We start from the raw sequence: 18,894 nt of genomic DNA on the forward strand, positions 1-18,894 counted from the left end.
CTCTATGCGCGTGCTAAAAAAATATAAAGGTTGGAAGGCCAAGGTATTCAGATATTCACTGCAATACCCACAATGTTCAGGATGGCACTTAGATCTTTCATTAATTAACAGTATTATTGAAGCTAAATACCTAGTTTCTTATCAGTAATCATTTATTCTCATAACTATTATTCTTCCTTCCTATTAAAGTATTCATTTTATAAAAGAAATCTTTAAAGCCCACCAACCTGCTTTAGAGCAGTGTTGTGGGTCTGTACTCTATAAACCTGACTTCCCAAGGAGTGAAATAAAACAACTGGACCGACTCTAATACTGTATTTTAAGCTTCTCTATAATTCATATTACTTGTTACCTTCAAATGACTCTACTACCAGTTCGGAATGCTGTCTTCGGCAGAGAAGACCACTGGCAAGAAACTCTACCGTTGCTCTTTTATTCAATCAATTAAAACAACTTATAAACACAATTACAACATTGTCATATGTAATAACGCTAGGCCCTTTGATACAAGACATATTTTAAGACAGTTAAAACATAACTACTATGATCACTTATAACATCAGGACTTTTGGAACAAGTTGTTTGTATAGAGCAACCTCTGCTACATAAACTGTGTGTGTAAAATAATGCTAGGGCTCCATATATGATACCAATAAATAACCCAAAGGATGAGATATACTTATCTGATGCAACATCAGGTACAACCATAGTACCAACAACTTTTAACAACTTATCTCAACTCCATCACCAGTATATACAACTCTTGTTCCGCCACAACAGTATTTCGTTACGTTTATCGTTTCCATTATAATCATCTATTCCCAATTTGTAACGTTCTATCCACAATACTTTACTTAATCTCCTTTTCTCAATTCATTACTTTAAATCCGTCCTCACTTTTCTTTCCCGCCAATCTACATTGTCAAACTCGCGTCTCCCGCCATAGATCCTATACTTTTATTTGACAGTCTACTAAAGTCCATTATTCTATTTTCAATACATTATCAATGAGTATACAAACTATGATTTGTTGATATATTTAATATAATCATCAGGTTTATCATAGATAAAGTGCTGTAATTCCCTATTTCCTAACACGCGCCACTGCAAGACATGATACCTCAGCACATTTATTTTAGGAGGAAATCCTCATGGATTTGAACCAAGATGACTTGCCCAACTTCACTTGGAGTGGAATCAATCATTGACCTACAGACTAAATTCAGTGGTCTTCCTTCATGGAACCGCATTCCCCGTTACTTTAGGAGCCTGTCTTGTCAGGCTGCGTTCTGCTTTTGCCGATCCCATTTATCCCTCACTCGTCTTCGGTCTTCCCATAACGATTTGGAGCATTGTCCCACCCTATTTCATCTGTCCTTACTTCTCGGCATATGAGATCCCAGATTTTCGTTTTTTAGAGGCTACAAAATCATAATCTTAGATATTCCCGGTACGGAACGGAATTCAGAACGCTCATCAGTATCATCCTTTCAGATCCATCTGAGAAGTTTATGAATTAAACTCTCAATGTATTTATATATTTATTAACATTGTATGGATTTCTGGGATTTTGTAGCGGATACGAAAATGATAATGTAATTGGTACCTACAACAAAATATTATACTTTTTCAAAATAATGGCGGGCTTTGGCTAGCTTTACGTATCAAACCATAATAGCGGTATTTTTGGCGGTAGAGTACGATAACAAGGCGGCTTGGCTGTGACAAACTGTTTCAGCCATCTAACCTGTTGAGACCTCACTGGCTGACGTCTCATCCTTTAACAACGTAACTTTCTGAATCAATAATTATGAATTCTGAGATACATTCCGGCTGTGTGGGGCCAGCCTTATACTTATAGCGCCCTGTTTCTTAAGTATAGTTACGATAATATTTTGGATTGGTCGATATTTCGACCCAGTTGCATGGATCGGGGTCACGACAGGACTCGGGATATTATCGTGGTATGTACCCGTTGAACTATACTTAAGAAATGTCCACGAAAATCTTAGTTTAAAATCTTTAAGAGCGCTGTTTATTGGAGAAAAATTACGGACGCTAGTGCGATTTCGCCTAGGTAAAAAAGTAAAGCTTGTTTCGCTCCGTAAACAAGCTCTACAACATGAAACACAACTAGGTCCCCAGCTTACTAATTTATTACCCAGCGTTAAATAAATGAACAACGAATACTCGCGGGTAAAACCAAATACGAAATTAATAATCTAATTCGCAAAAAAGACAATGTACGGCTCTACAAAACCTTTTAAAGGTTTTAGTCGTGTCACTAAATTGAATATTAAATTTACTTTACGATCACGCTACCGAAAGTTGATTAATTTAAAAGCATATTTCCTTCATTAAAAAACCGACAAAATGAAATAAGGCAGTGAGGATTTTCTTTACCTTAAAAGGATATGTTATAAGCTCTGCTCGCAGTTTCGTACGCGTTTAACAGTTTGGTTATTATCACCTATAATATTTTTTATTTCACTTCAAGTTAGCCCTTGACTACAATCGCACAATAAACACATACCTACCCTTAATCAGATTCTAAGCGACATTGTACCAGAACGCTAAATCGCTTAGCTCAAGATCTTTGTGTATGGGTGGCCACCAACTAGCCACGGTTGAAGCCTCCCACAAGATCAGACCACAGGAAATTCGAAGATTATAAATAACCAAAATTGCCCCTGCCTGGTATTGGACCTGGGACCTCCCACTTAGAACAAGTGGGAACAAGAGCAACCATCGCTGCGTCATTGAGGTGTTGGTAATTTATTTTAAGTAGACATTTTGAGGACGTCTGTCTATTTGAAGATACTCTGCTATGCGAGGAATTCTACCGATAAACTGGCATGAAACTCAGCTGTTGCTCTTTTTCGATACATTATTTTTGCGATAATTGCGAGGGACTTTTGACTCTCATACAAATTATCCCCTGACTGCAATTTCCCATGGTGACAAGTGATGGCAGTTATTTCAAGCCCATAGACCTAATCGGTTTCCAAGCTGAACGTCTTTGTAGACAGATTATACCCACTAGCCACGGCAGTGGCGTGCACTTCATACATGCACAAAAGCACTGCATACCCTAAATTTATTGTATAACTCATAAAGGGGAAGGATTTTTAAATTTTTTGCCATCTTCCTTCTTTATGCCTACCCTGGTCAAAAACCCTGTACACGCCACTGAGCCACGGCCGTAGCTTTCCAGATCAGAGAAAATATAAATTACTAAATTTCCCGAACTTAAATATGAGTAAGAATAAATCACCTAAAATCGTCTTTTTTGGTCAAGATAATGGACTCTTATAAGATAATCAGCATATTTTGCAACCTTCCCATTTATGAGAACAGAGAACTCACCACTACGTCGGAGAGTTTCACGTAATAATATGTAAATGGGGTGCTGAAAAGTAATATTCAGTTAACAGAGCAGTTAGAACATTAGAGGTAAATAATAACTGTAAACTACTATATGAAGTGACTAACCACCAGTTCGAGAAACACTACTAAAGTGGAGTGGTATTTGATGCTTCAATATTAGTCGTGTGTACACGGTTTACTTCGGCACACCCAGACGAGGATGTAGAGGTTTTGTATGAGGACATTTCAAAAGCCATACATGCCTCGAACACCTACTACAATATTGTGATGGGGGATTTCAACGCGAAGCTTGGCGAGCGAACTGGTTCAGAGTTGAGGGTGGGGCAATTTGGGTATGGGCAACGGAACCACAGGGGTCAAATGTTTGCTGACTTCATGGAGAAGGAGGGCCTTTATATGATGAACTCCTTCTTCAAGAAGCGGCCACACAGGAAATGGACCTGGATAAGCCCCGATGGTTCCACGAGAAACGAGATCGACTTCATCATGTCGACCAAACGGCATGTATTCAATGATGTCTCTGTGATCAACAGGGTTAAAACCGGAAGTGATCACCGTATGGTAAGAGGCACATTGAGTATAAACGTTCAACTTGAAAGAGTCAGACTGGTGAAGTCTACACTCCGGCCTACTCGTGCCCATATTCAAAACCCCGAGAGCTTTCAACTAGAACTACAGAACCGGTTCGGTTGCCTAGCAGATTGCGACACTGTGGACGATTTGAACAACAGGCTGGTGGAAACTGTCCAAACAGTCGGGTCCAAATTCTACAAGGCCCACCGTAGAAACAAGGCCAATAGGTTCTCAACCAATACACTCAAGCTTATGACGGAGAGGCAAGAGATGAGACTACAGTCTATAGCAGACGCGTCCGCTTACCGGCGGATTAATAGGCAGATCTCTAAATCACAGACTCGTGATATGCGGCACTTCAATACAGAGCGTATTAAAAATGCCATCGAGCAAAACAGAGGCTCTAAAGTGTTCGCTAGAGATCTGTCTATCGGTCAGAGCCAGTTGATGCGACTGAAGACCAATAATGGTAGTCTTGTCTCTTCCAAACCTGAGATCTTGGGTAAGGTTGAGAACTTTTATGGACAGTTGTACACCACAGTACAGACGCCTGTTGAAGATTTGGCTAAGGATCCTAGAGCCAAATTAACTCGACACTATACCGAAGATATCCCAGACGTCAGCCTATACGAGATTAGTGTGGCTCTCAAGCAGCTTAAAAATGGCAAGGCGCCGGGTGATGACGGAATAACGGCAGAACTCCTGAAGGCAGGTGGAAAACCGATACTGAGAGTCCTTCAGCGATTGTTTGATTCCGTTATTCACCAAGGCACAACGCCAGAGGCATGGCACAGGAGTGTGGTGGTTCTGTTCTTCAAAAAAGGTGATAATACCTTGTTGAAGAATTACAGACCCATCTCGCTGCTGAGTCATATCTACAAGCTGTTTTCGAGAGTCATTACGAATCGTCTCGCTCGTAGGTTTGATGACTTCCAGCCTCCCGAACAAGCCGGTTTCCGTAAGGGCTTTAGTACCATAGACCACATTCATACGCTGCGGCAGGTTATACAGAAGACTGAAGAGTATAACCGGCCACTTTGCTTAGCGTTTGTGGACTATGAAAAAGCCTTTGATTCGGTGGAAACTTGGGCTGTGTTTAGGTCACTGCAGAGATGCCGAATTGACTACCGGTATATCCAAGTGTTGCAGTGTTTGTACAAAAACGCCACTATGTCAGTTCGTATACAGGATCAGACTACGAGACCAATCCAATTGCAGCGAGGCGTGCGACAGGGAGATGTTATCTCCCCGAAACTATTTACCGCTGCGTTGGAGGACGTCTTTAAGCTTCTGGAATGGAACGGACTTGGCATCAACATTAACGGCGAGTACATCACTCAACTTCGGTTTGCCGACGATGTAGTCATAATGGCAGAGACTCTGGGAGACCTAAATACGATGCTCGATGGCCTCAGCAGAGCTTCTCAACAGGTTGGCCTACGAATGAACATGAGCAAGACGAAGATTATGTCTAATGCTCATGTTCCGCTTCAACCAGTAATCGTTGAGAACACTGCACTCGAAATTGTTGACGAATACGTATACCTAGGACACACGATCCAGTTAGGTAGGTCCAATTTCGAGAAGGAGGTGAACCGCCGAATCCAACTCGGATGGGCAGCGTTCGGGAAACTCCGTGCCATCTTTTCGTCAGAAATCCCTCAGTGCCTGAAGACGAAAGTCTTCGAACAGTGCGTGTTGCCAGTGATGACCTATGGCTCTGAAACATGGTCGTTAACTATGGGCCTCATAAGAAGGCTTAGAGTCACTCAGCGGGCGATGGAGAGAGCTATGCTCGGAGTATCTCTACGCGATCGAATCAGAAATGTGGAGATTCGTAGAAGAACCAAAGTTACCGACATAGCTCAACGAGTCGCGAAGCTTAAGTGGCAATGGGCCGGGCACATAGTTCGGAGAAAGGATGGACGTTGGGGTCCCAAGGTGCTGGAATGGCAGCCCCGTACTGGTAAGCGCAGCGTTGGTCGACCCCCAACGAGGTGGACAGACGACATTAAACGCGTCGCAGGTAGCCGTTGGATCCAAGCGGCTCAGAATCGTGGAACTTGGAACTCCCTACAAAAGACCTATGTCCAGCAGTGGACGTCTATCGGTTGATGTGATGACACGGTTTCTGTATGTTTTTGATTCTGTGGTATGTCTGTTATACCGCAGTCATAATTTATTTACAGTTAACTGTAATATAAAATTCAGGAAATTTTGATGTCATACCGACTTCTTTTTTTATGTCTTCTTCTTTAACTATGTTATAATTATTCGCTGCTTTTGTTAACTGAATTGAAAACCTGGTTAACATTAGGTAAGCCTTATAGAATTGAGAAAAATGCAGATAACTCATTCACCCTTATTGCATGCAGTGCATTATGCCCTAAAACAGTGAAAATGCCCTGCGCAAGTCTCACTTCACACCCGCGGAATGTTGCTCACAAACTTTTCCCCATTTTATGTTAAGCGTTAAGAAAATTAGAGGAAAAAACAATTACTGTTACCTGATAAATGGTATTTAATGACTAACCACAAGTTCGAGAAACACTACTAAAGTGGAGTGGTATTTGATGCTTCAATATTAGTCATGTACACGGTTTCTGTATGTTCTTCATTCTGGGGTATGTCTTTTATACCGCGGGCATAATTTATTTACAGTTAACCGTAATATAAAATGCAGGAAGTCGATATTTTTGTTGTTATACTAATGTTATACTATCTATATCATCATATCAACCCATTACCGGCCCACTACATGGCACGAGTCTCCTTCCACAATGAGAAGGGTTTAAGGCCTTAGTCCACCACACTGGCCCAGTGCGGATTGGTGGACTCCATACGTCTTTTGTGAACATTACGGAGAACTTTCAGGAGTGGCGTGCATAGAGGGTATGCGCAGGGTATGCAGATGATATAAAATGAAGAAAATCTCTTGTACGAGTTATAAATATTTAATGGTAGGCTTTTTATAACTCTTACAATATCTATCCATAAGTTTTATTTAACTTGTATTGGAGATTTTCTCCATTTTATATCATTTGCATACCCTGTGCATAGCCTATATGCACGGCACTGACTCTCAGGCATGCAGGTTTCCTCACGATGTTTTTTTTCACCGTTGAAGCAAGTCATATTCAAATTGCTTAAAACGCGCATAACTTAGAAAAGTTAAAAGTTGCGTGTTGGGACTCGAACTCGGCCACCTGAAAACGAAGCCGAATTTCTAACTACAGAGCTACTCTTCTACTAATTTCCTGACTACAAACTTATAAAGCTCTAAATATGCAGCACATAAGCAAAAGATTTCAATGCATTATAAGTTTGCGAAAAGCGAGTTTATTCTACTTAGTTAAGTCAAAATAATTTAACGGCACATTGCGATGTTAACTCCAAATTAACGGAACGCTGCCATCGTCAAAGTGTACATTAGCGTAATTTGCAGATTGCATTGTGCATTTATAAGGAATTTAACTCCCAGTTTGAATGAATAAAATTAGGTAATTAGATGCAATCAAATTTAAACTGTAGTTAAACGCAATACAATTGACTTTTGAATAAACGTTTATTTATAACTTTTTTTTTATGCACCAACGAAAAATATATTTTTGTAGGGAAATAAAATCATTATTTCCCTTACAAACTAAAAATAAATATTTACAATAAATATAATCTGTCTAACTGTTCACTTACGGGCATGGTACCCAAAATGGCGCTTTTGCCCCTTTTAATAGCTAGACTTAGACGTTGGGCTAAATAAGCGGGTCTTAGGTCACTATTTATAATTGATTTTAAATGAAATTTATTTCAAAATGGTGTTCATTTTATTCAATAGACTTTATAAGTTGTACTTGATCGGCCGGAACCGTCCGTTTTACGTAGTGCCACTGGTATGGCCCCACTGGGTCACTCCAGCCAGCCGAGCTCACTCCAGAAGCTTAGCCGGCCGCCCAGGTCGCCGAGTGCTTCATGGAGACATGCTGCCAAGGCATGCTTCGCGACCTCTACATCGGAACATTACGTGTGTCGGTGTTTTATCTGCCTCCATGCATGACAGGGGACTGTCGGTAAAAGGTATCACTTTTAAAGAGACTTTTATCTGAAGAGACGAAAAGATTTAACGAAGTTTAAACACTGAAAGAAGTATTTAACTCAAAATTATCCTAATAAATTTTCTTTAAATTTAATATTTTTTATAGTACAATATTTCAAAGTTAGCACTTCTTAAGACTTTAATGTTTGAAGCTAATTAAGAAAGTATGGTAAAAAGTTATTATAATTAAAGTATTTTACTTTTAAGTGACTCCTCAGAGATTTCGCAGAGAGAAGGCGGTGACGCTTTCTGACTTGGTTCATAGTTTATAATTTGCGTAGTAGATATACAAACACTTTAAGGTAATTTATTTGATCTTACATGTCTTTATAAATTCTTTACATAATATAGACATTCTATCATTCTTTTAATTGTTATATCTTTACATATAGACATTCTTTACACATAAAGAGGAAGAAGAAGAAACACTTTACTGCACGTATAACATACAGGTAAAGAAACAGTAAGGAGTATACAGTACACAAAGTAGACATGCAAAGGCGGCCTTATTGCTGTAAGCAATCTCTTACAGGCAACCTTTGTAGATAGGACTTAAGCAAGAGAACGGAACAGTGCCAAGAGTGTTGATAGATATACATATCTATTATACACATATCATAAGATATATAAATACCAAAATGTTAAGATACGAATACATAGATAATTTTAATAATTATACGTAATATATAAATATAAAATGTACATAATATATATATATATATATATATATATATATATATATATATATATATATATATATATATATAAATATATAACAAACATAATATATAAAAGTACATTTTAATAAATAGTTTAAAAGAGAGAAATATAAAGAATCTACTTTAAATTTGCGGAATTCCATGATATTTATTTTACAAATACCCTCTTCGCACGTTTCGCTCCGAATCCGGGACTCGGTCCACTCAAATGGGAGGGCTAAGTGTCTGTGTTGTTAACTACTAGGCTATTACCGCTCTAAAAGTATTATTTTTCTAAAGGCGCCTAATTTGGAATGGGCATATCTATAAACAATATCTATAGCATATCTATAATAATAATAAACAATGTTGGCATAAATTTGTATATTCCTAAGAAAACAAAACTAAATATCTTTCAAGAAGCTTCGTGTTTCATTAGTAAAGTAATAAAATCTTGTTTGGTTATTTAGTTATTTTAAGCCATAGAATTAAGAAATTATAAAAGAAAAATAAATAACACTATTAAAAATGTTTTAAAAAAAACCACTCCTTCGCTTGCGTGGCTTTTAAGTACCCAAGCAACCGGCGGTCAGCGCTCCAGAGAGAGGAACCGTTTCAAGGACTTGGTCTTCTGTACCTGACCATTGATCCAACAACCAAGCGAAATCTTCTTAAGATGTTGGTAAAAGCTTTTCACGATAAGAACATTGTCTGAAACTTATTATTTTTATTGCAATCATGGTTGAATGAGGATTCTGCATGCAGTGCGTTGTGTCCAAAAACAGAGAATACGCCCCTAGCACGTCTCACTTCAAACCCGCGAAATGTTGCTAACTCACGAACTTTTCCCATTTTTCGTTTAGAACATTAAAGTAAAATAATTACTTTTAAATGCTAAATGATTGAAGTGACTAACCACCTGTTCGAGAAACACACCAAAGTGGAGTGGTTTTTGATGCTTCAAAATAAGTCGTGTGCACGGATTCTGTATGTTCTAAATTCTGTGTTTTAAGCCATATTCTTCTTCTCATACATTATTAAGTAAGTTTATTACTAAAGTCATTTGCCGCCCACGGTTTTTGCTGTAATTAACTCAAAAGGCGCAGTGGTTGCTTTAGAAGTCGGTGTTAAGTTAGCTCGTTTTTTGCGCCAGAAAGTTCATTTCAAGTTAATTACGCTTTTATAGTTCACTCTATCTACAGACATGAATGAGAATGAGTGTTTTTTTCTTTAGTCTTTGTTACAGTAATTTTCTAAAGTTGGTAAATAAATAAATATACTACGACAATACACACATGTATGTTCATTACAAAAACATTTTGTGGGAATCTAACTCACGGCTTTCGACTCAGAAAGCTGGGTCACTGCCCAATGCGTCAAACTATTCTTTAAACAGAGTTATATTCTAGCCAATTAAATTGTCAGCATCAACAATACGGAAATCATGGCCGTAAAACATCACATCCATACTGCACGAGAAAACCCAAGCTTCCATGTAAAACCAGTCAAGAATCTGTGTAGGTTTACGCTTTATGTATTTGTCTCTGTTACTCTGCAAAAGCTTGTCATATCTCTATCCTTGTTTGGCGTAGGTGGAAAATTCGAAACAGATGTGGAGTTAGCTTTATATTCCGCTGTCCCCACCCCCAGGGTGTTACTGTAACAGGTAAAGGTACAAAGGCTGGAGCTTCAGTCAGGCTTTGGCAGCCGAGTCTAGCGGGCGTGCCATTATTCGGGTTCCCTTTGAATGTTTTCAAAAATATTGTGATCAATTACACACGGCCGTCTCAACTTATCAACTATCGGTGAGTAATTATTTTTAAGGACTCTCTTTTTTGATAATGTATAAAGTGTTGTAACAATATATACGACAGATTTTTGTAATAGGTACAAACTAAAGGATAAAAGCTATTTATAACAGTTCAAACTCTTAATATTTATAGTTATTTGGAGTTTAAACTGTTATGAGTATGAATAAGTAACAAGGTTATATATACGTGCGGTTTTTCATTGGTTTTTTTGGGTACCTCGTGCTCTTTACTTTAATTAGGTGTGTTGAAATATGTACTTTGCAGCAATCACTTTTGATACGCCCTACACCCATTTATAACGCCTAGGTCAGAGCACTGTTGCCTAAATCAATTGATTTGAAGATCATATTAGGTGGTGGAGATAAGGATTACTATAAAAAAATACTGTGCGTATAGGAAACTTGGAACGAGAAAGCAAAGCACGTCGTACGTGTCCCTAGGATATCAACTACGCACTGATGTATTTCAATGATTAAGGTTTTATGTTAATAAAAGTAAAACACTAAATCCTCTTTAGTCATAAACTCATCTAGAGTGTACATCGCCATAAACTATAGCTGTTTTGTAAGGGTTTTATAACAAAGGAAAATGGTAAGCTGTTGCGCGCCGTCTAATCAACAAGTAGGGAGTTTTCCGAGGGCTTCATTGAAATAAATGTTCTGAAAGCGATGTGACGTTGGGAAATGGGGAAAAAAAGGTCTATATGCGTTCACCGTTCACTCCAATTCAAATAAAGAACGAAAAAAATATGCCGTCGGATACATTGATGTAAATGAATACATATTTTAGGTACAAGTGCTGCGGGAAAATGGTCGGATTTAAATAATTAAGGCATTTGGATCATAATGAACAGTTTAACAATGTTTTCTATACACACTTTCAATAACTAAGGAACCGTCGGAACATGAACCCGCCTATTTCTAACTACTCTGACCGGCGGGTAGATCGACGGCAATCAACGTGATAAGCCCACTTATCACATTGGAGCAGCGTGGTGGGTATAGACTCCATACCGCGGTTTATATTGTTGTGTTACGAGTATGTTACGACGTTTCATTGAACTTTTGTATGTCTAGTTCATGTTACACGGGTAACAGATTATAAAAAAAACGTTAGGCTTTGAATGAATATTATGAAAAAAACAGTTATCCTAGATGGAAAAATGTATGAGAGCCCAAGAAAATAATGAAAAATCGGTCAAATCAAGTTCAAGCTGCAATTTGTAAGACCTTTGTATCCGAGGTTCAGGGTCTTTTGGGGGCAAAATATAGGTAAGAAAATAATAATGATGCGCTGTAGTTTTCGAGTTAAAATGATCAATTAATAAATCTTAATGATTCCTCTCTGACACATACATTTAAATATAACAAAATTAAAAAAAGATACAAAAAGCTTTCGTATGAAAATTATAGTGCCCATATTTATTTTTTAAATATTCTCTTTGTTCGGAAGAATTGGAGCTTTTACAATTTTATTAAATTACACAGTAATATTATAGAAATTAAGCTTAATTTGCTATACTCCGCGAAAAGCAGGAGAATCTGTGTGGTGTAATTTATAATTTCTTCAATCCTTATACTCCACTCTACGCAGGTTTCGCTCCGAAACCGGAGCATCCTCAGGAGATGTTGACTTTACAATGAATATTTGTTAAGTCACTTAACAATTATTCATGACACCACACAGATTCTCCTGCTTTTCGCGGAGTATAGCAAATTAAGCTAAATTTCGATAATATATCATGGATTTCCGCAAAGTAACGCCTGCTTCTATCCAATATTACACAGTAAATTATATAGATAAAACCCAAATTAAAATTCAAAATTTCTTTATTCATGTAGGCTTACCACTGGCACTTCAGTAAGGGGGCGGTGATAACTTCTTTCGCCTACTTAAAACTAAAGCTACGAGGGTTCCAAATGCGCTCTGGGGAAGAGCCTACAACAAACTTAGCCGGGTTTTTTTGTTATCACGTTATGTTGGTAGCCTAGTAAACTGCACAAAGAGTTTAGTAAACTAATGTTTTTTTGTAATTATGCATAACAAATAACTTAAATCAATAAAATAACATTTCACAGTTTAGTAAGACTTTTTAAATCATTTTTTAAATAATAATCTGTTACAAAAAATATGGAACATAACATTGTCAGTGTCTTTGACGTGTTAAAATTTGTGATTTTAGAATTATTTAAATTAATTATGGTCGATTTGTGACGACCAATGGTAAACTTAAATGTTTGAAATCAGCGGAGCTTCTCGTGAAGGCTAACTTTTTAAAATTATCGCCGTACCATTTTAATTTTTAGCTAGAAGTTTTAGAAACTTTTTCTTTATCTTTCTCGAGGATCTCTTTGCAAATTCTTGTCAAAATTCGTTATGCTGTAACTGCACAGAAGAAACGAAGTCATCATCATCACCTCATAAATCCATTACCGGCCCACTAGAGGGCAAGGCTCTCCTCAAACAATGAGTAGGGATAAGGCCTTTGTCCACCACTAGCTCTGGCGTCAGGCGGATTATCAGACTTTGCACGCCTAGACATGCATGCATGAAAATGAAGGAATATTATTATTAAAGTAGGCAGATTTATAGAGAAAGTAGTGGTTAAATGTAAGTTTTTAACTGTTATCTTTTGATGAGTACCAAAAAATACCCCTTTCACACAAAGAAAAACATTATTCGGGGAGCCGTAAAGAGGACGTATAATATTAACTCATAAAAGCCTTTTTATGACGACCCCTTTTTCGTCTACCCTTCGGTACCCTTCGCTCAGTTATTTGTTGACGCTGTATACATACAAATCTTAGCAATATTCCATTTCCTATAATAGAGCTGTTATGTAATATTTACTAAGTATACCTATCTATAATCTGAGTTCTTTATTTTAATATTGTTTTGAAACTATAATATCGAAGTGGGTTCAGCATAACCGGTGTTTTATTTAAATTCCACTACAAGTTAGCCCGTGACTGCTATCACACCACCATCATGTTAAGCGATGATTTGGTCGAAGATGGGCTTACCTTTTATGTGTATAGCAGTGATATTTAAAGATTTTATGTGTATAGCAGTGTTATTTAAACCTTTTATGTGTATAGCAGTGCTGCACTCCTAATCATTGTACCGGAACGCTAAATCGCTTAGTGGCACGTCTTTGTCGATAGGGTAAAAGCTAGCCAAGGCCATAGAAACCTCCCGACCAGACCAGATCTCTCTGGTCTGACCACACTACGCTTCCTTGTCCGTGGTCTAGAACGTTTCTGATCCAACAGCCATCGCACCTACGATAAGCATGGCCTGCACATTGTTCAACTTCCTGATAGTTTGAGCTATATCAGTGACTTTTGTTCTCCTGCGAAACTCTTTGTTTCTCATTTTATCCTTCAGGGAAACTCCTTTACCAATGCCCTTCTTCTTCTTCTGTTCCTGGGCCTTTTCCGCACTTGGTTGGTCTGGATCCGTCCGTTGTACATATGGCCACTGATGCGGCTCCCCGCTTGATCACTCTAGCCAGCCGAGCTCACTCCAGAAGCTTAGCAGGCCGCCCAGGTTGCCGAGTGCTTCATGGAGTGTTGCTGAGGAGCCAAGGTGTGCTGCGCGTTGTTCTGCTACTCCATTGCATTGGAGAATTACGTGTATCGGCGTTTCTTCCGTCTCCATGCATGCTCTGCAGAGAGGACTGTCAGTTCTACCTAAAATGGAAAGGTGTTTGTTCAGTGGACAGTGCCCTGTTATCATACCTACAACTGTCCTTAGTTTAAAACGATTTAGTTGCAGTAATTTTGTTGTTAATCGTGGGTTGAGGTCTAGTAAGGCCAATGCCCTATCAGGGTGACTAAATAAAACGTCATAGCACTGGTATTGTTTATTGTGCGCACAAACACGAATGCCAATGGTGGCGAGAACGGGCGCACTCCTCGTGTGTCGTCGTGCAATACATTTTGTAGTAATCGGCATAATGCACTGCACGCGCACATTTGTGTCGCTACACTCCCAACATAGTCCTCTGCATAGCTCGGAGAATATTTCCATCACAGGTACTCTCATCACCTAGCAGTATTGCGGGTCTGAATGTAGTGATTACAATTACATGCAAATGAAACTTACACGTCTCAGATTGTTAGACATAGGGTGGTACTTTGTAGGACGTGTTTATCTGCCCTGCGAAATGTAGCCTTGTTTATTGATGAAGTTTTCAATTTACAATGATAGTGCCGAGTATGAGATTTGCTAGCTACGTTTACTTATTCCAACGAGAGAAAGTTAACTACGATTTGTATGGTAGAGTCACACACACACACAGAAAGACTTGACGTTTCAAAAGTCAGAGTGTCACAGGTTCAAATCCTGTAGGTGCCGAAAATTTTTATATGCATTTTAAATTTATAAAAAGTTTCAAAATTTTGAACTTTGATTTTACATTTTTTTTCACATTAAAAGCATGAGGTCGAATAGACTCGCAGTGATATACGATAAATATACGGTGGTAAACATAATAACAAAGGGATTACCCTCTGAAAGGGTTACCCTTTAAAGACCTAAGATTTAGGGCTTTTGTAAGGAATACGTAGGTAACGTTTACATATTTGCATTATCAACCGAATTTAAATAACCGATGTTATGCGTAGTAAGTTATATGTATTTATTATTATTGTTATTATAACTCTTTATTTGTATATACAAAAAAAAACAGAAACATACGGTTAGACACTTCATACCAATTAGCAGTTGACAGCCTTACAGTTGACAGTTTTACCTCTGATGTTTAGAACGTTTACCATGAAATGTAGAAATGGGAATAAGTTTGTGAGATAGCAACACTCCGCGGGTATGAAGTAAGACGTGCGCGGGGCGTTTTCACTGTTTTTGAATGCAATAATGGCTGAATGAGGGTTCTGAATGTTCTTAATTCTATGCGTTTTTTTTAGTATACTACTCAACATTTTCGTGATATCTGAACAGATTTGACTATTTGTTTTGTTATTTAAACATTTTATTACTTACATCAGAACAATCCTAACTGATAGCTGGTACTGAGAGTTTCTTGTCAGGAAACCCCAATATATGACTATAATAGCTGACCCGGGAATCGAACCCAGTGAAGTGTGCAGTAGTGCGTATAAGTAACGAATATTAGTTGTTATAAAGAGAGTAATAAAGTGACTTCGTCAAAGTAAGGACGTGTTCTTCGTTATTCCATCTTCTATCTCTTTCCCCCTCGTGGGCACACCACACCAGCATAGTGATCTGTAGTAAAACATACCACTGGACCGACGAGTAGGTATAGAGACATTAATGATATAAAATGTGTTCAAGGAAAATAGAATTATTCGAGTATGTTTTCTGCTTAACAATAGATAATTGCCAATGATTGTCGGAACAGACTCCTTTGAGAACAAAGAGAGGGAGGGAAACATTGTTACATTACGAGTGTATCTACTTCAGGCTTTGCAGTGGGTTTGTTATCTCATTCTTATTTTATTTAAGTCAATGAACCATTAAAGTCAAAGTCAAATATCTCTTTTTTCAAATAGGCACATAGATGGCATTTTTGATAAATTCATTACATACAAAATGTGTTCATTGTAGTGAGTGGTGATGGCAAAAACTACATTTTACAATACGCCCCGGTCTGAGGAGAAGCCCACAACAAAAAAGCCGGGTGTTCTTTTCGTTATCACCATCTCACATTGTCATTTAAAAATATTTAAGAAGCAACCTGGATGGAGAAATAATCCACATCCAAGCTCTAAAAAGCATTTTTTTTATTTATAAACTAGCTACGCCGGATTCGTCGGCGTTTGTTTTGATGTTTAAATATCCTCGGGAATACTGGCTAGAAAAAAACTTATGGAGATATTTTTTTAGTACCTCAGAACCTTAAAATAAGGCGGGATAAAGAGTATTTATTTTCCTCCTTGGTCCGTAAACAATATGGTAACTATCGCTCTGGCAAAAATTATTAAGATCAAAACAATGAAACAAGAAAACAAACAAAAAAACAGGCACATCTACTATAGTGCGGACAATTGTTTTCTCTTTGAGGGCTTATAAGCTTAATATAGTCTGTGGACACCAAGTAGAAACTAGAAAAAAGTTATGATCGCCATTTCATCTTCTGGGATCGCAACGTCAGTCGTTCCTCTCAAATGTATGCCCCACCTATTGTTACTTTCACATGGCGACTACTTGTTTTGCCAATTATTGTAGTTCATTCGGAAGATCACTCTATGAACGAGATTTTTTGCTTTTATTTAGAAACTTGGATTGAAAATTTGCTGAAAAAACAGTTTCAAACAATTCTAATCGTGTAGTGCTTTTGACGTGACAACGACTTATAATTCGATGGAGCCGGCTGTATGCACGAAAAAGCATGACTCATGCGGCGTTACATCGCTCTGAGGCGTTGCATTTGAGGCTTGAAGTGCAAGCGAGAGCGCGGAACGAGCGACAAAGAGGCATAATCGGCCTCTGCGTTCGGCAGCGTTCGGCATCTGTATCTCTCCTACTTGAGTGAGCGATGTTGCCGCGTGGACAGCTGCTATACAATTAAACATTTACATGTTTTCTTCAAGTATGAAGTGAATTGTTTACAGCAAAAAAAAATTGACATAATTGTATTTATACAAATAAACTTGATGAATTCAATTGTGATTTCCATTTCCCTCCTTCTCTATATCCATACAAAATATCTATTAAACAAATAAAATTAAAATTGTCTTTGTCGTTGACGTTGACGTTCAAATAACGTCTGTAAACAGACTTTATAGACAAACGAGACAAACAAACAAACTTTATAGAGCTCGTCCGTGGAAGTTCTACAGCCATGCTTATTTCTGCCGCCAAGTAGCATGGTTGCTGGTGTTATTACAGGCAGACAAGGCTTATCACCTATGGCTCAGGTTGATGAAGATCGAGGGGCACCTTGCAGGACGTGTTCCTTGAATGCCCTGCGAAATGCTACTCTGTTTGTAGATGTACCCTTATATTGCTAGCGGCGTATTTGTTCACCTACCCGCTTAAATTTTAAAATTTTGTATAACATTAGAGGATTGTGCAATGGCCATACAAACTCAATGGAGTTTCAGGACATCAAGTCACCTATGTATACCTATCTACTTATGATTGTAAGAAAATAAATAAATAAAAATAAAATATAATCATTATCATCATCACATCCGGTCCAACAATCAAATCAAATGAAATCCTTTTATTTGCATAAGACATTGTAGGTATGCATGTTAAGTCATAATATATGACATGCAAATCTTAATTAAAACAAATTCATTTATGTAATAATTAAAAAAAACATCAAAATAAACAAAATCAAAATTATCAATATAATCGGCTGAATATAATAAAATTTCATTAATTTTACTGTATGGAATAATAAACATGGAATATCAATTAAAAAATAACTAAACTTATAATTATATTTTATTATCCAAGAACTCCCTTACGGAGTAATAGCATTTATCAACCAACCAGTCACGTAATTTTGCCTTGAATTTCAAAAATGGCAAATCTTTAATAGCTATAGGCAATTTGTTATAAATCAAAATCATATTATGAAAACAACTTTTAGAACCGAGTGCTGTTTTACGTGGTGGGTAGAATATTTTATTTTGGTAACGGGTATTGAAAGGTACAATATTTCCGCATATTTCAAAAAAATCAATCAAACACTGAGAAAGGGTTGAGGCTATAGTCCACCACGTTGGCCCATTGCGGGTTGGTGGACTCCACACACCTTTGAGAACATTGTGTAGATCTCTCAGGCATGCAGGTGTCCTCACAATGTTTTCCTTTACCGTTGAAGCAAGTGATATTTTTAATTACTTAAAACGCACATAACGTAGAAAAGTTAGAGGTATTCGAACTGGGATTCGAACTCAGTCTCTGAAAGTGAATTCGAGTTACTTATATAATATATTATATTATCTCCGCTGCATGATTTACTTCAGCTAACGGCGTGCACCATAAAACCAAGTCTGTTTAATATTTTCTAAGGATTACCACAGCACATGGTTCTTACACATCCATTTCTGTCGCCTTTTTATTCGTCATTCGCATTCATCATTTTCACATTTTCACATTTTCCTTCCTAAAAGCTATGAAACTCTCATTTTAAAAACGAGAGCACTTACATTCACAGTTTCCCAAGAGGGAACTCAGTATTCGCTTGCGATTCACCAAATATAGGTTAAGACATTTTCAAATTGCTAAAATGCTGAGTTTCTTGCCGATTTCTTTTTTATAGAAATCTGCCTGCTGAAGCCATGGTAGACCCACTATGAACATAAAGACTCGATGTTTTGAAATGCTTGTAAAG

General features: G+C 37.7%; 1 protein-coding gene across 1 annotated transcript in view; it reads left to right on the plus strand.

Moving 5' to 3' along the window:
* Positions 1–10,453: 10,453 nt before the first annotated feature.
* LOC120633708 (IDLSRF-like peptide) overlaps positions 10,454–18,894 on the plus strand; it is a 107,151-nt gene continuing 98,710 nt past the window's right edge. Inside the window, exon 1 of the mRNA XM_039904026.1 lies at positions 10,454–10,556. The gene's annotated coding sequence lies outside the window, so the exon portion shown is untranslated. The remainder of the gene's footprint in view (positions 10,557–18,894) is intronic.

Source organism: Pararge aegeria, chromosome 22, assembly GCF_905163445.1.
Source record: "Pararge aegeria chromosome 22, ilParAegt1.1, whole genome shotgun sequence".
Taxonomy (NCBI): Eukaryota; Metazoa; Arthropoda; class Insecta; order Lepidoptera; family Nymphalidae; genus Pararge; species Pararge aegeria.